This window comes from Diplotaxodon limnothrissa, linkage group LG9 (genome assembly GCF_057381915.1).
Source record: "Diplotaxodon limnothrissa isolate DT_005_m linkage group LG9, D_limnothrissa_male_GT1.1, whole genome shotgun sequence".
Taxonomy (NCBI): Eukaryota; Metazoa; Chordata; class Actinopteri; order Cichliformes; family Cichlidae; genus Diplotaxodon; species Diplotaxodon limnothrissa.
In genome coordinates, this window is record NC_140604.1 from 31192777 (window position 1) to 31215678 (window position 22902).

The window sequence follows — 22902 nt, forward strand, 5'->3', positions numbered from 1 at the left end:
TGTTTTGTTTTTGTAAACAGCATCAAATGAGAGGGACAGATGAAACAGTTTCAAGACAATGGCAGGAAAAACATGCTAAAGATTGAAACAAACCTTGGCTGAAAATATTTGGTATGTGTTTTACCGTAAATCAAATTGTTGAAAAACATTCAGCTACACTGCAACACAGGGAAACTTGATTTGCACTTATTTTGTTACTTTAATTTCTTGTCTCATTATTTTTGTCAGTTATTATTGTTTATGGTGTATGCCCTTCTTGTTTTCTTTCTGAATGCAGAAGGTATCTAGCCAGTCCACAATGAAAGCTTCGTTGCACCCCATGAGTCTTCTGGCAGAAATGATGGCGCCTGTATTCTTTGGTTTCCCTAAACATCACACTCTGCCTGTTTATACGAGGCTCTTCAATTAAGTCTGCACCCAAAGTTTCAATAAGAGGTAAGCAGTGGTATTATTCAAGTTTTGCTAAAGAAAGATGGACAGGAGACACTAATCTTAATCAGCCAAGCTCAGGTTCATGTCCAGGTGAGCAGTTTCATACACTATAAAATGTAGATTGAATGATAGGTCTCATCACCATGCATTCTGCCATTAAGTTCAAGTTCTATGATAAATCAATAGGAAACTTAAATACGTTTTCCAACAAATTATGATTGTGATTAGGGCTGCGTTGTCCATGTATCACTTTTACATAAGTAGATTTAAAGGATAACTATTGCCAAAATGGAACCTGGGCTGTTTTTTTTACTGTATCGATTTTGATGCGCTCAAATTTATGCCCCGGCCCCCTAGTATTCCCATTCACTGGCTATTGACCACAAAACAAAATCACGGTCAATCTCAAAAACGGCTCGTTTGTCGTAATTATGCTTTTAGATATATGTTTGTCTCGTTTACAGTAGAAAAAACCAAAAAAACAGCCCAAGTTGCATTTTGACAATAGCTATCCTTTAAGAACTGTATATTTTACACTTAAGAAATCATTTATCATTAGATCTGTTTTTGGCAGCACGTTTTGTTCATTTCTGTGCATTGTGCTCAAGCACTGATCAAACTTTGTCCATTTTTTGCTGCAGAGGGGATCCTGCCAGTCCAAAGTGAACTCCTGATGGACATTGAAGTACTCCTGCAGAGCTTGTATCTTCGACACCATGCGCATTAGAAACTCCACTGAGTCCTTTCCTTCACCAAGGCAGGACCCAGTGACTCATTACTGTTGATAGGTCAGGGGCAGGTAATATTTTGTTTCATGTTTATTCATTCCTCCATGGATTACCAGCCATATATATGGACACATGCTGTATTCTCAGGATCTATGCTGTTTTGTAGGAATAGAGAAAATGATATGTTTAGTCTGTTTTCAAATGGTATGTCAAATTTTCTCATTGTTTATCAGTAATATTCACTACCTTGGTTGTATATGAGCATCTTTAGATTTTTCTATATTTAGCGGTTGCAAATGTAAAATGTACGGTAAACCATTTATGTTCCTCATATTGTACTGTATTTTTAGCGGTAAAATACCGGCAGCTGTGGTTGCCAGGAATTTACCGTAAAATGTATCTGGTCAAAATAAAATGCTGTAATTTGTTATACAATTTCACTGTGTCTTTTACTGTCAAAGGTTTTAATAAGGTTTAACATATTTCTGTTATTTGTACAGTTATTTACAATAATAGGGTCTATCCTATTACTGTTAAATTAACAACAAATTACTGTAAATAATATTACATTATAACTTTTTTTTTTACTGCAAATATCCGTAAAAAGCTATGGAAAGTTGCATTTTTTTTTACATTAAATTGCTGTATAATTGACAAATATATATATTTTTTTCTATCATGATTTTTGGTAAAATAATACGTTGTCTACCTTAAAATTTAGGGTTACAAAACCAGTATACCGTATTGTCTTTTACAGATTCCACATTTTTTTCACCGTATATTCCTGGCAACCACAGCTGCCGGTATTTTACCGTAAATTTGACAGTTTTTTTTTTTTTTACAGTGCATGTTCTGTTTAACATTTCTTGAAAATGTGACATCATCAGGAGGAATTCTGGCTGTAATTTCTTGAGAGAATGACGGCACTGTAATCGAACACACCAAGTTTGTTTGTAACATTTAGATGATAAACTCAAAGTATTTGAGCAATTCAATTCAATTCAATTCAATTTTATTTATATAGCGCCAAATCACAACAAAAGTCGCCTCAAGGCGCTTCATAGGTACAGAGAAAAACCCAACAATCATATGACCCCCTATGAGCAAGCACTTTGGCGACAGTGGGAAGGAAAAACTCCCTTTTAACAGGAAGAAACCTCCGGCAGAACCAGGCTCAGGGAGGGGTGGGGCCATCTGCTGCGACCGGTTGGGGTGAGAGAAGGAAAACAGGATGAAAGACATGCTGTGGAGGAGAGACAGAGGTTAATAACAGATATGATTCAATGCAGAGAGGTCTATTAACACATACTGAGTGAGAAAGGTGACTGGAAAGGAAAAACTCAATGCATCATGGGAATCCCCGGCAGCCTACGTCTATTGCAGCATAACTAAGGGAGGATTCAGGGTCACCTGGTCCAGCCCTAACTATATGCTTTAGCAAAAAGGAAAGTTTTAAGCCTAATCTTGAAAGTAGAGATAGTGTCTGTCTCCCGAATCCAAACTGGAAGCTGGTTCCACAGAAGAGGGGCCTGAAAACTGAAGGCTCTCCCTCCCAGTCTACTTTTAAATACTCTAGGAACAACAAGTAGGCCTGCAGAGCGAGAGCGAAGTGCTCTAATAGGGTGATATGGTACTACAAGGTCATTAAGATAAGATGGGGTCTGATTATTTAAGACCTTGCATGTGAGGAGCAGCATTTTGAATTCAATTCTGGATTTAACAGGAAGCCAATGAAGGGAAGCCAAAACAGGAGAAATCTGCTCTCTCTTTCTAGTCCCTGTCAGTACTCTTGCTGCAGCATTTTGGATTAGCTGAAGGCTTTTCAGCGAGTTTTTAGGACATCCTGATAATAATGAATTACAGTAGTCCAGCCTGGAAGTAATAAATGCATGAGCTAGTTTTTCAGCGTCACTAAGAGACAGCATATTTCTAACTTTAGAGATGTTGCACAAATGGAAGAAAGCAGTCTTACATATTTGTTTAATATGTGCATTGAAGGACATGTCCTGGTCAAAAATGACTCCAAGGTTCCTCACAGTGTTACTGGAGGCCAAGGTAATGCCATCCAGAGTAAGAATCTGGTTAGATGCCATATTTCTAAGATTTTCAGGGCCGAGTACAATAACCTCAGTTTGATCTGAATTAAGAAGCAGAAAGTTAGCGGCCATCTTTATGTCTTTAAGACATTCCTGCAGTTTGGTGTGTGTTATCTGGCTTCATGGACAGATTGAGCTGGGTGTCATCTGCATAGCAGTGAAAATGTATGCTATGTCTTCTAATGATGCTGCCTAAGGGAAGCATGTATAATGTAAACAGAATTGGTCCTAGCACTGAACCCTGTGGGACTCCATAATTAACCTCAGTGTGCGAAGAGGACTCTCCATTTACATGAACAAACTGGAGTCTATTAGATAGATATGATACAAACCACTGCAGCGCAGTACCTGTAATACCTACAGCATGTTCTAATCGCTCTAATAGGATATAAATCTACCTCCACCTGACTGGGGATGTTTCATCTTCACTACATCCTCTGTTTGATTGTCTGAGCGATGTCAAAGACTGGTTATCACGTAACTTTCTTACTTTAAATGAAAAGAAGACAGAAATTATTGTTTTTGATAGAAATATGCCTCTGGGACAACTGACTGGCACATTCGGGCCTGTTGCTAACCACCTCACTGATGCTGCTAGGAATCGTGGAGTTTTCATGGATAGTTCCTTCAAACTAGATAAACAGGTCTCTACTGTGGTAAAAACCAGCTTTCACCAACTACGCCTAATTTCTAAGGCTAAACCTTACATACCACACAAAGATCTGGAGAAACTCATTCATGCTTTCATCACTCCAAGACTGGATTATTGTAATTCTCTCTACTTGGGCCTACAATCTTCTCTTCTTCAGCGTTTGCAGCTGGTCCAAAATGCCGCAGCACGTCTCTTGACCGGCACTAGAAAGTACGATTCTATCACCCGTTCTGGCAAATTTACACTGGCTTCCTATTAAATACCGAATTGATTTTAAAATTTTATTGTTTACTTATAAAATTCAAAACAATATGGCACCTGACTACCTAGCTGATCTCCTCTGTCTGTACAGCCCTCAGAGAGCACTAAGATCATCGGGCCAACTGCTCTTAGTGCAACCTAGGTCTCGGCTGAAGACCAGAGGAGACCGTGCCTTTGCCATTGCTGCACCCAGGTTATGGAATACTCTTCCTCTTCATATTCGCGCATCAGATTCCATTCAGTCTTTTAAATCACGTTTAAAAACTTATTTGTTTAACCTGGCATTCAAGGCGAATTAGGATAATTTACATCTGGCTTTGCATTTAGATTATGTAATTATTTTATATTTTATTTATATCTGTAATTTATATTTTATATTGTGATTTTTATCTGTATCATGATTTTACTGGAAAGCACTTTGGTGTACTTCGGGCTTTAAAAATGTGCTATATAAATACATTTTGATTGATTGATTGATTTGATTATGGTCAACAGTATCGAACGCTGCACTAAGTCTAGCAGGACAAGCACAGAGATGAGTCCACTGTCAGAGGCCATAAGAAGATCATTTGTAACCTTCACTAAAGCTGTTTCTGTGCTGTGATGAGCTCTGAAACCTGACTGAAACTCTTCAAATAAACCATTCCTCTGCAGATGATCTGTTAGCTGTTTGACAACTACTCTTTCAAGGATTTTTGATATGAAAGGAAGGTTGGAGATTGGCCTATAATTAGCTAAGACTGCTGGGTCTAGAGATGGCTTTTTGAGTAAAGGTTTAACTACAGCCAGCTTGAAGGCCTGTGGTACATAGCCGATTATTAGAGATAGGTTGATCATATTTAAGATCGAAGAATTAATTAATAGCAGGACTTCTTTGAGCAGTTTTGTAGGAATGGGGTCTAAAAGACACGTTGATGGTTTGGAGAAAGTAATTATTGAAGTTAACTCAGAAAGATCAATTGGAGAAAAAGAGTCTAACTTAACATCAATGGTACTAAGAGTAGCTGTAGATAATATTACATCTGTGGGATGATTACTGGTAATTTTTTCTCTAATGATAAAAATTTTATTTGTGAAGAAGTTCATAAAGTCATTACTAGTTAACGTTAAAGGGATTGTTGGCTCAAAAGAGCTCTGACTTTTTGTCAGCCTGGCTACAGTGCTGAAGAGAAACCTGGGGTTGTTCTTATTTTCTTCAATCAGTGATGAATAGTAAGATGTTCTGGCTTTGCAGAGGGCTTTCTTATAAAGCAGCAAACTATGTCTCCAGGCTAAATGGTAAATGGTAAATGGCCTGTATTTATATAGCGCTTTACTAGTCCCTAAGGACCCCAAAGCGCTTTACATATCCAGTCATCCACCCATTCACACACACATTCACACACTGGTGATGGCAAGCTACATTGTAGCCACAGCCACCCTGGGGCGCACTGACAGAGGCGAGGCTGCCGGACACTGGCGCCACCGGGCCCTCTGACCACCACCAGTAGGCAACGGGTGAAGTGTCTTGCCCAAGGACACAACGACCAAGACTGTCCAAGCCGGGGCTCGAACCGGCAACCTTCCGATTACAAGGCGAACGCCCAACTCTTGAGCCACGATCGCCCGGCTAAATGATGATCCTCTAAATTTGTGACACGCCATTTCCTCTCCAGCTTACGAGTTACCTGCTTTAGGCTACGTGTTTGAGAATTATACCACGGAGTCAGGTACTTCTGATTTGAGACCTTAGTTTTCACAGGAGCTACAGTATCCAGAGTATCTGTGTAATCAATTATTGTAAATGTAAATGCTATCATGAAATGATCAGACAGGAGAGGGTTTTCAGGAAACACTGTTAAATGTTCAGTTTCTATGCCATATGTTAAAACAAGATCGAGAGCAGTGGTTCTTAACCTGGGTTCGATCAAACCCTAGGGTTTCGGTGAGTCAGTCTCAGGGGTTCGGCAGAGCCTCCGCCTTGACATGCACGGCTCATTTTGTGCACCAGTAAAAAAAACATATCTGTGTCTTGAATTTGGAAAAAAAAAAAAAAAATCATATTTTATTTTTCACTAAAGAGGGGTTCAGTGACTGCACATATGAAACTGGTGGGGTTCGGTACCTCCAACAAGGTTAAGAACCACTGATCTAGAGTGCGATTAAAGTGGTGGGTGGGTTCTTTTACATTTTGAGAGAAGCCAATTGAGCCTAATAACAGATTAAATGCCATATTGAGGCTGTCATTCTTAGCATCTACATGGATGTTAAAATCACCCACAATAATTATTTTATCTGAGCTGAGAACTAAATCAGATAAAAAGTCTGAGAAATCAGAGAGAAACTGTGTAAGGACCAGGTGGATGATATATGACAGGCATGAATGACTTCGTGCCTGTCATAGTTTCAGATATACAGTGTTAGATTGGGTTGGGCACCTCTGGTGTTATCATCATCTAATAGCTGAATGTACAATATCAATCCACGTTCATTCAGTTAATGATTTATTCATTAATCTGTATTCACTTTGAATTTCTTTGCTCACATTCAGGAGATTGAAAAACACCTCATGGCATAATGCTTTTCAGAAACTCTCAAAGACAACATTACATGGATTATTAGACTCAGTGCTGCTCATTTATTGACTTGATGTTTCATTCCTGCAGCTCCTTTGTTCTGACAGCTCCACTCAGGCTCTGCTGGACACCACCGTGCTCCTGCTGCAAGGCGCCTGGTTGCTGGTACGCTTCCCAGTCATGATCATGGGTGGGATTGTGAGCAAGAACCTGGCAACCTCCAGCCACCATGCCCCATCCGTAACATCCCCTGACAGATCCCAACACAGCCCTGATACAAACATACATGCCCATCAGCAGCATCCTACACTTTAACTGAGCTGATTTCAGGTGTTCAGTAAGGGGAAGATTTAATAATATTGCACGTTTCATTTCAAGACTTCAGTTTCATAGGGCAGACAGTAGAAAAGGTGACAAAATGCTTTTTGGAGGCTTTACTCCAAACATCAGACTTGTGAATAATTAAAAGCAAACCCAACAGTTAGAGTCTTAGGAAGATAATCACAGAGGCAGAAACTTTTCAACGTATCATCTCGGGTTTTTTAAGATGACGTATTCAAAGCTAGGGATGTTATTTGAGGTATTCCTGGGAAAATCTTTGATCCAGGTCCAGATTCTTCAGATGAACTTTAGTGTTTAGTCATACTTCCAGCCTCCTTTATTGACGTTGCCTGGTGGCATTGACCAGCCAAACATCCGGGGCGAGGTGGGGAAGGTCCATTGAGGTCCAGCTGCAAAATGGTCCACAGCATGATGATAATATGCACCATTTGTGATTGAGTTTACCTCCAGGTGCTGGGTATACAACTCCCTGAGTGGGGGCTGTCCCTCTCCCTGAAATTGAACCACAGATTCACTGTCAGTAAAACCAGAATACTTCTTTTAAATTATTGACATTACATTTCATTAAATACAATCAATTCCCCAGATAATGACAGAATCAGAAACAGGGCTTTTCAATAATAGGAGATACTTACATGAAGTGGGACATCCTGATTCACATGCTGAGGATGTGACCTCCTCCTAAACTTACTCCGTCTGTTTTGAAACCAAGTTTTTACCTAAACATGGAAGAAAACAGAAAACATTTAATCAGTACAATGGACCCAAAGTTCAATTACTTAGATTCTAACAAGTTGAAAAACACTCACCTGTTTGTAGGTCAGACCTGTCATCTCTGCCAGCTGTTTCATCTCCCTTGGCTCATAGTAACGTTTCAAATTAAAGTGATGGACAAGAATATTCAACTGCCTCTCTGTGAACACCACCCGGGCCTTTCCTTTAGGTTTCTCTGGAGCAGTGCTGGGATGGTGCAGAGTGGCAGTGATGTTGCCATCCTGGCTTCTTGGGACAGCAAAATCTTGTTTCTGCTCTGAGACTGAACTGGAAACAGCCTCAGAAGTATCAGCGGTTTTTTTGCTCATCTCCATTTTTAGAGCAGTCTCCGCCCATGTAGCGAGTTCTTCCAAGGATAGACTCCCTTCAGGGCCGCTGCCTGAACTCCACGAGTCTGTGAGGGTAAAGAGACAAGAGGACAAGTAAGCACAAGTCTATATGGTCCACATGGGTCAGTTGCTGATATGTTTTGGCACGACTGACTTTCTAACAGAAAAAATTAACAAAGGTTAAATTGATGAGTCTTAAATCCCAAAAGGTCTCAGACTGAAGAAGTCACAAAACATTTCTTCCATTGAAAACATTACATCCAGGTGAACTGAATCAACCTTCAGGGATTTACTTACCTGATGACTGAGCATCAACACAATGAATCTTAAACACAAAGGTTTCCCACAAAGTAGAAAAAAATATTTGTACATTCTTTAAAACCAAAAATGATTTAAAGTGGACTCTCTGTTCAGCTGTGGAGGGAGAAATGGTGACTTCTGCCATCAGGACTTACAACACAGAGTAAAAGAGTATTTTTGCAAGTTGTCTTAGAGGTTTGCCAACTCTGTTCATATTAGCTCACCAGGCAACAATGCTGAGTACATACCTGGAGAAAAGTGCATCCCATAATCTTCCGTCTTTGAAATCCCAGTGATTAAAACAGGAAAGCTGGAGAAAGTATATCTGCTGAAAGAGCTTCAAACCAGGCAGGAAGGTGCTATTTGTCCTAAGACTGCTAAGACTGACTTAAGAGCAATTGTCCTGGGCTTTTAAGGAGGTTTGTGGGTGTGGGCAGGAATGTTGGGGGGGGGGGGGGCTTGAGCTTCTTTTGTGAGTCTCTTTACAAGCAGTCAGGCTGTTTCTACCAACTGGCATCATTTACATTTCTTTAAAATGCTGTTTCTCAGGTCTGAAAAAAGAAAGTACAGTTAGAAAGCAGCCGTACAAATGAGCTTTACCAAATCCTTCCACCTCACACTTTATAAAATATGAAACACTTAATGCCTAAAATTATTTTATCGTTTTAATCCCTGATGCTTCAAGAAATGACACAGTGTGATCTCCAACCTGGGTACAGAATTTCTACTCAAGCGGGCTTGAAGTGTGGGGTGAGGGGCTGGTGACTCCTTTTAAATAAGTCTCTACAGTAAATTGGAACGAGATGGACTTGATGTATTTCTCAGAGTAACAAAGGTTTTCCTCAGCTGCAAAGTTTTTAGAAATCATGCCTGCCTCAAATGCAAATCCACAAACTTTTATTAACATTTTAATGTAGGAACTGTTTTCTTTCCACTGAACTACATCCACCAGCTGTGTCAGTGTGCAGGAGGAAGCACACATCAGCCTGTGATGAGAGGCCTGAGCTCAAAACAGGTCAAACTCTTCTTTAGTTGGTGGGTGTGACATGACACAGCGAGATTTCTGAGTCTTTTTTAACAGTATTTAACAGAAGCTTTATTTCATACCAGTGTCCTCATTGGAGGAAAAGTCATTGCAGATAAATGTGTTGCTGACTTTGAAAGTTATAACAACATTTAAATGAAGTGGACTTTATCAGTCAGCTACACATGAAGTCCTCTACCACACCACCCCGATTCCTCTTCAGCCTCCTTTAATTGACCTAAACTGCCACACTGTTTTCACACATAAAAATGTTAAAACTGCTCACAAGAATTATTTTGTGAGGACATCACTGGCTCCCTCACTGGTGTGCTCATGTTTGAGCAGCACTTAGCAGCTAATTACTGAAATGAACTCACTCCATGTTTGCATCAATTAACACAGTATTAGATCACCCAAAGAACTTTCCACTCACATCGAGCATTTTTGCAAATGCATCCTCATGTTAATTTGACCTGCAGGCGTTCAGTTGCACCTCTGTGTAAACCCCCACAGCAGCTTGTTGAGGTCAAAACAATGTTTTCATACTCGGACAAATCATTAAAATAAATCTGACACTGAATATCACGAAGACCGCTGACCACTCGTTTTGTCTTTATTAACTTTATTAAGTGAAACATTTTGAAAGTGGCAACTGAAATTCAATCAATTAAATAAACTCTGCATCTTTATTCGTGTGTTTGAAATACATGGTGGACATTATGATGTGACAAATTCTCATCTAGTAAAGAAAACCAAAACTGATGAGTTGCTGACTGAGAGCTGCAGCTGGTGTAAATCATGATTTTTATGGATATTTCTCACTGATGAGTTGAGAACAGTTTAGCTTGTTCTGCTTTCATGTCAACTAGATCTGTGTTAGATGATTTTGATTTAACTTCCTGCTCTGGTTGTTTCAGACAAGCAACCAGTTTGATCTTTGCACCGATGATTAATTTACTTTCTATTATCAGAAGATTTGTGCACATGGTTTATAATTTCAAATGTTTCAGAGCAAATACAGCTGCTCTTTAAATATATTTTGCATGAAATCTGAATTATTTCAATGATTGTTGAAAACTGATATGTATAAAAATGTTTCAAAATAAGCCAAATTAAACCAATATTACATACAAATAATGACTTACACCTCTAATTTAGATCTTTGTGATCATGTGGAGAACATTACTGAGTTTATAAGGTAGCAAATGGTAGTTTCACCTCTACATTGTAAAAGTGTGAGAAGTGAAATTAAAACAACCACATAAGCCAAGGTCGACAAAAGCGAGGCTAACGATCCACATCAACGCCCGTCATAAACCCACAGACACATGCATCTGGCCTCCTCTGGCTCATTCAGAATTAGAGACGCACCCAGTTCACCCAGTGACCACTAAACATGCGCTAATGTGTCTTTTAGAGTTCCTGTATCACACCCTGCTACCTCTGATTAATTATCAAGTCAATGCAGACAGATGGCACCAGGGCCATGAGAGATAAGTGAGGGTAAAGGTGTTTGTGTTGACATGTCTTGATTTGAAGTAATTTTAAAGACACAGAAGTCATATTGTTTGCAGAGTAACACAAAGTTATTGTGGAAGTAACATGGAACAACTTCTGAATGAACTGAAAAAAAGAAAAAAAAAAAAAGCGCAATTAGGTTCCTAAATAAAACCACTTCAAAGGAATCACCAAATCCACTTTTTTGGCCTTTTTATTAAATACTCTTTAATGTAAAGACTTGGTTGACCTCAGAAGTCTACACATAATTTATAAAGCAACAAAAATCTTTGACACATAACATTTAGGACTTGATCATAACAGGACCTGAAAGGAATCTTTATGTTCAGCAAGCTGGTAGTAAGGACTAATGTAACATATCAAGTCTTTGACGTTGATGAATTGATGTAGTTTAAAAAGTCATGAAAGAGAACATCAGAGTTTTGGATATAACATTAAGAGATGAATTCATGAAATTGTGTTATGTTTAATTTTGTTGTTCCAATATTTGTAAAAAAATAATGTACATGAAGAATATTAGCTGCCTTGTGTTTGAGAAACTGAATAAAATATTAGTTTCACCCATTCAAAACTGAACTTTCTACATGTCTCCAAACCTGTCAGAGACTGAACATCCAAATGTTTTAGAGACTTTAAACCTCTATCTTTCCATGTTAACTTGAGCTACAATCCTCTATATTCACAATTAAAGTATGAGACAGTCAATCTAAAGAATCTGGAGCTTTCAAATGGACCTCAAAGATTTTCCAGGAATACCTCAAATAACAACCCTACCTCAGACTTCATTTTAAGAAACCTGAGATGATACCGTGGAAAGTTTCTGCCTCTGTGATTATCTTCCTAAGACTTTCAGCAAGCAAATACAAACTGAATACAGCTTAATGAATAAATCGTTAACTGAGTGAACATTCAGCTATTGGATAAAACAATAATACACCAGATATGCCCGACACATATTAATACTCTATATCTGAAACTATGACAGGCAGGAAGTCATTCATGCCTGCTGAAATACTTTGAGTTTATAACCTAAACATTACAGTAAATATTGGTGTGTTTGATTACAGTGGTGTAGGTAAGAATGCACAGGACTGAAAGAATCATTGATCCGTCATTGATCTTCATTCATTGATTCATCATTTAGAAAACTTAAAAAAAAAAAAAAAAGCACTTAGCAAGTAGCCAAGTAAACCACAGTTCACCGGATGATTGAATTTATCATTTTAACCACTGATGTCTGAAGAAAAGAAAGTGTAATCTCACAGACAATGACCTGTTTGTAGTCTTGCCTGGCAGGTTTTCCATTTCTTTATACCAGCGATATCAAAGTGAGGCTGCAAGAGGTCATTTATACATTTGTAATCAGCTGTGTAAGATGGTAGACTGGTATCACCTGCATATTAACTCACCTCCACATATACTGTGGGAAATGGCCACTGATGTGTGAGTGGGTTTGTTTCACAACTGTTGTGAGCCAGTGGCTGTGATCGGGTTGGTTTCATTGAAGGCAGGTGCATTTGATTGCACTCTAGGCTACATCTACATGTACACAAGTATTTTTGAAAACTGAGATTTTCTGTTTTCGTTTATAATAAAAAAAACAAAACAAAAAAAACAGACAAAACATCCAGTCCACACATAAAAGCCAAAAACGAAGGAAAACGCTGCTAGGAACATGTCAAAGCAGCAGGGGGCGATATATTCCTAACAGTGTAGAAATGTTGGCCTATCAGAAGTCTGTAAGCCTGGGTGGGAAAGAGTAAACAAAGATGGCGCATAGAAGCAGAACTGAGTCCTATGTGTGGAGGGACAGTAACTGTGTGTGTATATGTAAGCATTACGTTACATACAAGTTACATGGTTTATTAAAATAATCAAATTACAGCATTTACATTTATGTTAGACTACTTTCAATACTGCTTTAGCCCACTCACAATGAAAATGAAAAAACAATCTTGTTCATGACCTGTGTAGTATGTAAACACTATTGGAAGTAAAAATAAGTTGAACTCCAATTTTGAACACACAACTTTGTTTTTTTTTTTTTTAAATAAAGCTCTGACTTGTATTATGAGTCTGTGGTCTGGGAGAGAGTCTTGTAACTCTGTCTGCAAAATACAGTGTATAAATACCAGTGTTGGGCAATTAATTATATAATTACTTATTTGAAAAAGTAACTGAGTTTTGCAAACAAAGTTTTTTGCAGCCGTTTACCTAAAAACGCAGCCAAGGCGTTTTTTAAAAACATTTTAAACTATTTACACAACAATCAGCTGTTCTGCATCAAATTTAACGTCACACAAATTATTTGTGCCACTCCAAAAAATAATTTCTATGAGACTATGAGATAAAGGAGAACAACAGCCTGATACCTGCAGGCCTGACAACAGGAGATGCATCACTCCTGTAACACCTGTAACACTCAGCAGTCGCCTCATTGTTCTGACACAACAAAACTATTGACTACACTACACACTAACTAAACAAGATTTGTGCTAAACTTCAGGAAGAAGCTTCTTCCGATAACTGAAGAAGCTTCTCGGATGAGAGGTGAAACGTCTTCAAGTAACTTAAAGAAGTCCAGACGCTTTTCTTTGCAAGCTCCTGTGATAAACAACGATAGTATTCAGGAAGAAAACCAAACATTGCAGATATTTTTTAATCACAACTCTGGTTTTACGTGGCCTATCAACACAATTTAAAAGCTGGTATAAAGTCCACTTTACTAACCCAAAATTGTTCCATCTGTCCTGCTCACATCTCTAATGGTTGTTTACGTTGTCATTAACGTGGCTTCACTCCACATCAGCCACGCCGCTTTGCTATCTAAAACACCGGCGTCGGCACATAAGGACGCTGTCATAGCCTGTCAACGACGTTGATTAGCTGTGTATATGAATCGCGTGATTGGCTGGACTATGGGATAAGGTGTCATCATTCTAATCCCATATGGGAGCAGCCAGTAATTTACTGACTAACACTGCAAAACAGAATTGTAAAAGTTTTAATTTCAATTTCAATTCAGGTTAGATTTTTTGTGCGCAACGCAGATTTTTTTTCTGTGCAGAGACTGTGCCAGCAGTGCACAACTGCACAATTGCACACGCGTGCAGCTTAGAGGGAACATTGCTCAGGTTGTACAGTGTGTTTAACAGCATTATGGTTACTGTTGTTTAACAGAGAGAGAGAGTATTTTAGTTGTCACCACAAGGAGGCACCGTTTCATTGTAAGGGCACGTATGCTGCATCATCATGACCCTAAAAGAAAAAGTATACCACAACAAAAATGGCACCCATAAGGAAAAAAAGTTTTGCCGCGTGTTGATGTGGAATAAATTTCCCAAAATATTAAGGACATTTTTGCCTCCGTTTTAAGAGTTTCCACCAGGTCCTTGCAGGGAGAGCTGAAGCTCTCTTTTAAAGGCCTGTGGGTCAATCTCAACACTTTCTTGACCAAACCAGTGTGACTGCTGAGGACTGTTTCAACTTCATCTGACTGGATCTATAGCACATTTCAACATCAATATTGTAAAGAGATTTGAACAGATGCTCTACACCCAACCATCTGCTTCACGCTTCCCAAAAGCTTAAACAAGTTTCTTCAAACTGGACTGAAGTGGACTCCCTGTTAAACAGTGGAGGGAGAAAGCAGTGTCAAGATTTCAGTATAAACACAATCATCTGTGCAAACGCACATTCAACTCTCAGCAATCAGCAACAAAGAATCCTCCTGCAGACAAACAGCCCCAAACAGGCCATGCATAGTAAAACTTGTGCACATCCACCAGTAAATGAAGCTTCTAACTTCACTTCAGCAATCATCTAACAGTCAGGGCCTACCTCTGTGTCTGGATCCATATCTGCTGACTTTATTCCTCTGCATCCTTGATGCCATGCTCCATGTTGAGTTACGGCCTCCTTTGCTACTCTGCCTTTTCATTCGCCCACACACCAAAGTGTGCTGGCACCCACAAAAACACGACAGCAAGTCCCATCATTCGTATCCGGAAAAGTGACTGCTGATTTTCCGCCAAAACATCTGCTCTACTGTCTGAGTGATTATGCTGTAGACTGACCAACGATGAACTTGAATCCGAACAAATGACAGCATGTAAAGGTCTCACGTCCTCCACCCACTGAACAGCCGATAATATTGCGATCATTTCCCCAGTGTACACAGAAAGCCCATCACTAATCCTTCTACCCATTTCCACCGAAAACTCTGGGACCACAACTGCAACACCAGTTTGACCAGTTGTGTTCTTCGAGGCGTCTGTATATATTTGAACATAACTATAATATTGGTCAATGTAAACCTGTACCGCATGAGAGTTCAAAGGAAATGCCCTATCCTCATTCTTCTTGGTCAACAATGTTAAGTCTACCGTAGCACCAGGAAGTAGCCATGGAGGTACTGCCGGTGACGGCACTCTGTGACTAATGTCGAACTGATCCAGATTAACTGCTGTCGCTTGTCTCCCCACAATCCATCCAAAGCTCTTCTTTTCCCTCCTTTCTTTCTCCCAGCAAGGCTTAAGTACTTCATGCGTGGGATGATCCTGCCTGTGGCCCTGTAAATTAGCCCAATAATTAAGTGTGAGCTGCTCCCTTCTCAGTCCCAACGGCATCTCTCCCATCTCCACCTGTAAAGCTGCTGTTGGAGTCGTTTTAAATACACCTGTGCAAATTCGTAGTGCCTGATACTGAATATGGTCTAACTTTACCAGAGTTGTGTCTGCTGCTGAGTTATATGCTACACACCCATAATCCAACAGTGATCTGACCAACCCAGTGTATATGGCCCTCAAAGACATTCTATCCGCTCCCCAGTCCCTCCCAACTAAACATCTCATTACATTCAACACTTTCTTACACTTGTCCACCACCTGAATATGCGCAGCCCATGTCAACCTTTCATCAAACCACAATCCAAGAAACTTAAATTTACTCACCCTTTCTAATTCGTGATCATACAACTTAAGCTTGATGTCTTTACCAACTCTCTTCTTCGTAAAAAACATCACCTTGGTTTTATCAACCGAAAATTTAAAACCCCACTTATAAGACCACTCTTCGACTCTGCTAATCGTTCCCTGCAGTTTCTTCACAACATACTCTATATTTTTCCCTCTCTTCCATATTGCTCCATCATCAGCAAAAAGTGAACACCCCACCCCTGCCTCCATATCATTAAACACATCATCTATCATCAAAGAAAATAACATAGGGCTCACTATGCTCCCTTGAGGTGTACCATTTTCCACCAAAAACCTTTCAGAAAGAACCCTCCCAACCCTCACTTGAATATGTCGCCCCCTTAAAAAAATCCATTATCCACCCGTACATCCTCCCCCTAACCCCCAATTTACAGAGTTGAATTAGTAGGCCATCTCTCCACATTATATCATAAGCCTTTTCTATATCAAAAAACACCGCAACTACACTCTCACTGTTTGTTTGTGCTTTCCAAACTTTATGTTCCAAACATAAAACTGGATCCATAGTATTCCTCCCTCTTCTAAACCCACTTTGAAATTTAGAGATAAATCCTCTAGTTTCCAAATAGTACGTCAATCTTTCAGTTATCATACGCTCCATCACTTTTCAAACGTGCAATTTTAACGCTATAGGTCTAAAATTTCCTGGATTTGTTACATCCTTTCCAGGTTTCCGTATGGGTACCACCCCAGCTTCGCGGCAGTTTCCCACCCTCCCAAACTCTGTTATACAACCCTAACAAAAGTTCTTTAGCTGACTCACTGAGTTGGTTCAACATGGTATAGCATACCTGATCATTTCCTGGCGCTGACAATTTAGACTTCCGCAGAACTCCAACTGACACTGCATGAACAGGTGCCTAAAATAAGCAATCAATACCGCCCAAATCACATGACCCACCATAAACTATCACAAAATACTTTCAATACAAACCTCTTAAACATAACCATCAGAAATCACACAGTTAACAACAGCATGCAATCTGTATATTAAGTTCAGACAGGCCTCTTACAATCATGATCTACAATATTTGGTGGGATTGTTAAAAAGTGAGTGAATCTTTCCGAAATCTTGCTGCCATGTTCTTCTTCTTTGGGTTTGGCAGGCTAGATGCATCACTGGTGTGTTACTGCCATCTACTGTTCATTATTTCCCAAGTCAGTCTTCTTCTGATTAAACAGGCTGGACTCCAGCTAGAAGCACAAAGTCAGCCTCAGATCCCTAAACTGTCTTATATAGACTAGCACTGTGTAGATATTGTAACTGTGTATTTGTTTTAGTGCAGCAGTGCAGGTTCAGAAGTGTGTGCATGTTGAACACAGTTTCTGTGTACCATCTTCTGATGAATGCTCCAAGAAGGATAAGTCATGTCACAAAGCTTTGACCATCTGGAGCTGGTTTCTTCAACATCACAATGACTTCACTGCACTCAAATACAACGGTGCAGCTTTAGGATGTGGTGTAACAGAAGTTTCACATGATTGATGTGCAGCCAAATAATTTGCCGCAACTGTGCCATGTTGTCATGTCAACAAGGACCAAAATGTCTGAGGAGTGTTTTCAGCTTGTTGTTGAATGTAAATCATGACTCAAAGAAGATCTGAAGGCAAAAGAAGATCCAACCTGGTGCTACCAAAGTGTGACTAATAAAGTTGAAAGACCATGTTCTGTATAAAAGTTATTTTCTTAAAAATGTGACATCATCAGCAGAAAGTTTGGCTGTAATTTCTTCAGAGGTTGACGGCTCTGTAGTCGAACACACCAAGTTTATTTGTAACATTTAGATGATAAACTCAAAGTATTTGAGCAGGCGTGAATGACTTCGTGCCTGTCATAGTTTCAGATATACAGTGTTAGATTGGGTTGGGCACCTCTGGTGTATTATCATCATCTAATAGCTGAATGTACAATATCAATCCACGTTCATTCAGTTAATGATTTATTCATTAATCTGTATTCACTTTGAATTTCTTTGCTCACATTCAGGAGATTGAAAAACACCTCATGGCATAATGCTTTTCAGAAACTCTCAAAGGCAACATGGATTATTAGACTCAGTGCTGCTCATTTATTGATTTTTGATTTCTGCAGCTCCTCTGTTCTGACAGCTCCACTCAGGCTCTGCTGGACACCACCGTGCTCCTGCTGCAAGGCACCCGGTTGCTGGTACGCTTCCCAGTCATGATCATCGGTGGCATTGTGAGCAAAAACCTGGCAACCTCCAGCCACCATCCATCCGTAACATCCCCTGACAGATCCCAACACAGCCCTGATACAAACATAAACATAAAATACATTATATATAATAGTGAATGACACAATCGTATTATAGGTTGGGAGTATGCTTCTGCTGTGAGGCTGCTTCCCCACGTGCTTATTTAATTCACCAATGGACCAGTTACAACCCAGTATACAAAATACACTTTATATGTTATGATATATTCCTCATGTATATTTTAGAGACTGAATTACTTATAATATAGTGAAAATTTGTATGAACTGTTGACATGTGAACAAAGCATATGAAGTTATTCTATTTTATTTGGGAATAGGCAGAACATCCTCTCTTCATTTCTCCCAGCATCTTCAGTTTCTTGTATTTTGGTATTTATCTGTATTATGGTTTATGTTCTGGTTCTTTAGTTATCCTGTTTTGAATTTTAGAATCCTGTGTTTCAGTTTATGGTTTTGTTCTCAGGTTTTGTGTCTTGTGCCCTTGTGTTTAGTGTAGGTTTATTTCAATGTTCAATGTACCTTCCCCACCTCACCCCAGATGTTTGGCTGGTCGATGCCACCAGGCAACGGACATTATGAATTCAACCCTGTTGTTTTAAACACTGGTATGAATGTAAACAACTCCAAAGTTGACAATACAAGTTTTGAAGGAGCAAATTAGAGCCTTGCCAGCAGCTAATGCTCCTTTAATTACAAATGTTTTAATGTATATCAGCTTTTTTGTATTAGGTTTTAATCTTCTTGTCTTCATGTAGCTCAACATATCAGAGTCTCAGATTTGATCTCTTCCAGTAAATAAAAGGAACTGGGTGAATTTTTGGTCCTTTATTTTTAACCCATTGATTTTAGAAATATTTGAATTCAGTCGACTCTGGCTATTGTAAATACAGTTTGTTCGATCCAAAATACTTACTGGGAGACAGAACACCATCGACGTTTTCTATATAATAAGAGATGAATTCATGAAATTGTGTTTTGTTTGATTTTGTTATATCTTCCAGTATTTGTAAAAATAATGTCCATGAAGAATATTATCTGCCTTGTGTATGAGAAACTAAATAAAATATTTGTTTCACCAATTCAAAACTGAACTTTCTACATGTCTCCAAACCTTCTTCAGAGACTGAACATCCGAAAGTTTTAGAGACCTTAGACGTCTATCTTTCCATGTTAACTTGATCTACAATCCTCTATATTCACAATCACAGTATGAGACCCCGTGTCAAGCTCATGTTGTCACAGTCTACGTCTCACTACGTCTGCTGATTTATTTATTTTTTTTACAAAGAACTGCTGCACATGAAGATAAATCCACAGATACATAAACCAGCAATCATCTTGTGGTGTGTCTGTTGGAGAGAGAGAGTATGTGTGTTTCTTTGTCACCATTGTACTTGATGAGGGTGGGAAGCTGCAATAACAGCCCCCAGGAGCCAGCGGCAGACACAGATGGATCCAGAAGAACCGGGCCATCCAGCACCTCCAACAGTAACAAAGACCTGAGGCTGTGGATGAACACATCAGTGGAATTCAATGGTTAATTAATCAATTGATTATATTCATATCTGTGATTCCCAAAGAGAATAAGGACATAACAGGATGTGGGGAATATAGACCAACGTGAAATTGAAAACTATTGTGCTGATGAAAAGAAGCCTTACATTTGGTTAGTTTGGGGTCAAAACAAATGAAAGAAAAATAATTTTCTTCCAAAAGTTTGTTGGAGAATTCTTATTGTAAAAAGTGACAGTTATACAATCTGTAAAGGAGAATTAATTGGATGAGATTTTTGGAAAGTTCTTATCAAATCAATTAGTTGCCTCCACAAAGCAGGTGCAGACTTATTGTTAAAGAGTTGAATGTGGTTCAAATGGCACCTGACCAAGAAATATGTAAGATCTAATGTTCATAGAGTTTATATAACACCACATGGGCTCGTCCGGGAGTTGAACCCGGGACCTCTCACACCTAAAGTGAGAATCATTCCCGTAGCGCAAAATGCAACACGGGAGAAGAATGTATGAAAGATTGTGTTGAAAGCTGACTGAATGTCCTGCAGCTGTATGAGACGCATTCAGGGAACACTGCTCATTTAGAAATCTGTTTCAAAAGTGTTACAAATGCACACAGTATGATCCACAAGTGCAAACTAAGATTTTAAAAAGTATTCATCTTCAGTGAATGTTGTGTAACTTCTGAGGACTCACAAGCGTGCGCTTCAATCCGAACACAAAAACAAAACAATGTGACCACACGTAAAACTGTTTGACAAATTCCATAAAACATTCACGCTCCAGTGGATGCATCAGAAAGCAACTCGGAATTAGTATCTTGGCCAAGGATATGTGGCTTGCAGACTGGAGCAGCCAGGGATCAAACCACAAAGCTTCTGATCAGAAGGTGACTTGTGCTAAATGTTGAGCAACAGCCACACTGGGATGAGCCATTTTAGACATCCAAGATAAAATGTCACATTGGTTAATTACAGAGTTAGGGATTGTTACATGGAAGACAAAAGAAATGTTCCTGTCTCGTGTGTCTTTGTTATTCAGAGATTTCATGGCTTCATGGTGCTGATGAATGACTTTTTGCACCAACCAGGCCGAGTTTATCTGCAAAGCAACACAAGTTATTGTGAGGTTCATCAATCAACCAGTTAAAGATCTAACCTTATTCAGTGGGAACAAGTATCAATCTATACTTCTCCTATGAAAAACCTTCTAAAGCTGTCTATAATTTTACCTCCAAAGTTCATCAGCAAACAGTTTGAATGCCTGTAATTATCAGGCTGTACTCAAACCCATTAATTAAACCTGAAAACTGTGCTGTGACTCCAAACCCAAGTACCCTCCTGGGAAATTAAGGCTAATGTCACACTTGGATCTGATGATAGAGAAGTGAGTCAGTGTAACCTTTATTAAATCAGGAAAAACAACATGTATGCTGTGGCGGCCTGCAGAAAGCAAAACCTCTTAAAGAAATGGAGCTAATGGTAAGCTGAAGACATCTGATGTTTATGTTAATGAATAAAACACACTGAAACATTTTGTCCTAGTTTTTATTGTTTATTAAAATACTTTTAAATCTCTAGTTTTAGCTCACAAAGAGTGACACTCAATTAGTTTTTTTCTTTCATGAGAAACAATTTAAGCCATAAAAAAGGAATGATGACATTTAGGATATTAACCATCTAGTCCAGCAGGTGGCGGTAATGCACCTTAAAGCTTTAACCGCCAAAGAAAAACCCAAAAGAAGAAGAAGAAGCCACACAGTTCCCGCTTGATTGCGTTTGTGTTTTAGTTTATTGTTCTGGCTCATCTAAAGAGAAGCACTAAGGTAACTTTGATGTGAGTTCAGTCAATCTTGAGTTTAGCTCCTGAGTGAAGTTTTCTGTTGCTCTCCTTGGTCTCTGTTGTCAGTTATTTGTGAACCCTGTGAAAGAAAAAGCCTCTACATCAAGTCAAGCTGCTATAAACTAATTTACAAGAAAATATCAACAAATGCTAATGAAACACAGAGAAGAAAACAGTGGTGATATTAGAAAAAATCTTTAAAATGAGCTAAGCTTCTATTATTTTTTGGTTTGTTACTAAGCGCTAGTTAGCATCTCTGTGGCACCTGCACAGTTTTTGAATGCAGCTAGCTAACCAAGCTAGCTAGCGCCACCCTTCATCCATTTAAGGTAACTTAAATTCCAAAAATTCCGACATGTTGGCATTAAAAGCGCTATAATAAAATACATTTATGAGAAATATAAAAATAAATGTATTCCAGGCTAAAACACAGCTGCCTTTTTCTTATCAGGGCAAAGTTGTGTCGGCCCACAGGGCATGTGATTGTAAAAACTGGCCTCATTGTGAGAGGCCTGTTATTAGAATCATTTCAAAGATTATTTGATATATACTGATCAGTATTCAGCGAGTGAGTCTGCTTAACTGTTAGCAAAATAATAATGATAGGCCAGAGATACCAGAGATGCATTTTTAAAACAAATACAGCCTCGGCCCCTAAGAGGGGATCTGTGCTCTAATTTTATCACATTTAGAAGTACTGCTGATTTTTTTAAGCTCCATAATTTTTTGGAGGGTGAGATAATTTTCATGTTTGCAAACAAAACTGAAATGGAGGAACAAAGATAAATAGAATAGAATACAATAGAATAGTTTTTGTTATTTTCATTGTACATATTTAACTAAATTGTGGGTGCTCCATACCAACTGTGCTTGGAAAACATAAATAGTAAGACAGCTAGAATAAATGACAGAGAGGAGGAGTAAATACAAAGAGGAGGAAGGCACACATTAGAGGACAGGTTTCAGAATACTTGAAAGTAGTGCAGTGGACTTGATCCATGTATAGAATCCAAGTGTGAGTGGACCCCACTGTGATGAGGGTTATTCAGATCATGGCTCAGATTTCTACACCCACTCAGACAGGATAATCTTGTACGGCACACCTGATCATTTCTCACGGCACACGTATGTGCCCCACGGCACAGTGGTTTGGAAACACTGTACTAGTTTTTGCAGCTCCATTGATTGTTTTGTGTTTGTTTTTGGCCAGGACATTCTTTAAACAGGAATTGCTCTCCTGGTACTGGTGTGCCATACTGCTAAATTTGGTATCGGTGCTCAAACCTTTTGTGTTTATTTCAACCA